The 2,545-nt window shown below is 42.2% G+C and overlaps 1 non-coding gene across 1 annotated transcript; it reads right to left on the bottom strand.

The window, feature by feature from the left end:
* Positions 1–1,848: 1,848 nt before the first annotated feature.
* Positions 1,849–1,992, bottom strand: LOC142441639 (small nucleolar RNA SNORA48). Its single transcript, XR_012783002.1, has one exon. It is a non-coding gene; the product is annotated as a small nucleolar RNA SNORA48 (small nucleolar RNA).
* Positions 1,993–2,545: the final 553 nt, after the last annotated feature.

Below are 2,545 nucleotides of genomic sequence, written 5' to 3'. Positions count from 1 at the left end.
TGTACCATGTACATGCTGTGGTCTAGCCGGATTTGTAAGGTAGAATTGGGATCATGATAGTGGGGGAAGGGGGAGGAAGGATTAAAGAACTAGAGGAAAGTTGTATGTGCATCAGTGCTATACTGCACCCTGACTGGCTCATCTCTTTCTTGTGACCCTTCTGTAAGGGGATGCCCAATTGTCTACAGATGGGCATTGGATCTCCACTCCACACTCCCCTTCATTCACAATGATAGGAATGTTTGTTCTGGGTCTTTGATGTCTGATACCTGATCCCATTGACAACTGATGATCACACAGGCTGGTGTGCTTCTTCCATGTGGACTTTGTTGCTTCTGAGCTAGATAGCTGCTTATTTATCTTCAAATCTTTAAGTTAAGACCTCAGACATTATATCTTTTGATAGCTGGGCACGATCAGCTTTCTTCACATTTGCGTTTGCACCCATTTTGTCTTCACATTTTCTTTTGCACCCATTTTGTCTTCAGTGATTGTGTCCGTACACTGAGCATCACAGAATGCAAGGTTATTAGAACAAAATGTTCTTGCATTGAGGGAGTACTTGAGCAGAGGCCCAATGTCCGTCTGCTATCTTAATACTTCACATATAAATATGTGTACATAGATCTATTTGCCTATCATTATGTATAAATATATTTATATATGTACTGGGTCTGTCTTCTCATGTGAAAATTGGAAAGTAATTGGGTCATCAAATTATGTTGAGAATTAAGTGAATTCATTTATGTGATATGCTTAATATAGGGACTGAATTTTTTTCCAGCTAAAAAATATGTAATGCTTCTCATGTACTCTGAGAAAAGTTTAAATATTGAACATGTACAATCTAGATTCTAGACACTGGTTGTCACTCTAGTATCATCTGTCTTACCTGACAAAACTAAACCCCATGCAAGATTAAACTTCTCACGGGTCTGTGAATGTGACATGTTATTTCATGCCTTCATTCGTTTGCTTTTCCTTTCACTGGGCCTAGAAAAACCTTTTTGTGTTTGGGGAAATGGCATGGGGCCCATATCTGATTGTATCCTTAAGGCCGACTCCTACAAGGCAGAAGTCAGGCCACCACCCTCCAGTGTTCTTTACCTTATTCTGACACCAACCATCTCTCATAGTACTCTACTTCTTCCAATAATCAGTTGCACATCCACACAGAACTCACAGATAATATTCACAATTAAGGAATTTGTTAGAAAAGCTATCAAGTTCCAAGCCAGGTGCAGAAATGAAAAGGATACAATTCTTTTGTCTGGAGTGCCTCTTCTCAGCTATGCCTACAGGCATGCCTCTCTGGGTTTTGGCCTCAGCCCCTTTGTCGCTGTCCTGCTTGTGCGAGTATTACAACGCTTCTCTAGAGCTGATAACTGCCCCAGGGGTGCGCTACTCTGCAAGCCAGCCTGCCGTCCAAAGATATCAACTCTCCTTTTCCTGTTCCCTAAGTTGGTAAGTTCGTTGCTCTGTCTAATGACTTCTGCTGCTGTTGGTACAGAGTTCTTGGTCAAGCTCTGCTCATGGTTCTTCTTCTTGAAGGTGTGGGCATCACTCTCTTCCTGCTTCAGAGATGGCTCACTTTACACCCAGCGAAAGGGCAAAACTGATCTATGCTTCCATTTAGTCATCCAGTGGGCGTTACAAAGTCTACGGATGGAAGGCCCATACCAAGTAATTTCACTTCACCAAAGTATTCCTACCAGGAAATTGTAGCCATCCCAAGGCAAATAGACTCCATCTCCATGTCAGCACTCTTGTAACGGTACATACTCCATGGAATGCATCAAAAATGTTCTTGTTCTCATGCCTGCCTTGTTCTTTTTATTTATTTATTTTTAATGTGCCCTAGGCATGAAACAGCTCTGATCACAATCTAGGCATCAAACTAGGATGAACAAAGGGCTGTCAGTCTGCTCTGTCCCTGACTGAGATAAGAGCACCAACACTAATCAGGTGTCTCTTTGCCCATAGCCAGGGGATGCCTACTTTGTTCTTATGGGAGAACAGCTTTGAGACCAGAGTTCCTGTCTTACTTATCCTTGTATTGTCCGTTCATACCATTAGCACTTACATTTTCAACTAATGTTTTTTTTAATCGTTTTATTTGGGTCTCATACAACTCTTATCACAATCCATACTTACATTAATTGTGTAAAGCACATCTGTACATTCATTGCCCTCATCATTCTCAAAACATTTGCTCTACACATAAGCCCTTGGTATCAGGTCCTCATGTTTCCCCTCCCTCCCTGCTCCCCACTTCCTTATGAGCCCTTGATAATTTATAAATTATTATTTTGTCATATCTTGCCCTGTCCGACATCTCCCTTCACCCACTTTTCTGGTGTCTATCCCCCAGAGAAGAAGTCACATGTAGGTCCTTATAATCAGTTCCCTCTTTCCAACCCACTCTCCCTCTACCCTCCCAGTATTGCCACTCACACTGGTGGTCCTGAAGAGATCATCCACCCTGGATTCCCTGTGTTTCCAGATCCTATCTGCACCAGTGTACATCTTCTGGTCTAGCCAGACT

The sequence above is a fragment of the Tenrec ecaudatus genome, chromosome 2 (genome assembly GCF_050624435.1).
Source record: "Tenrec ecaudatus isolate mTenEca1 chromosome 2, mTenEca1.hap1, whole genome shotgun sequence".
NCBI lineage: Eukaryota > Metazoa > Chordata > Mammalia > Afrosoricida > Tenrecidae > Tenrec > Tenrec ecaudatus.
This window is presented reverse-complemented; position numbering and strand designations above follow the sequence as displayed.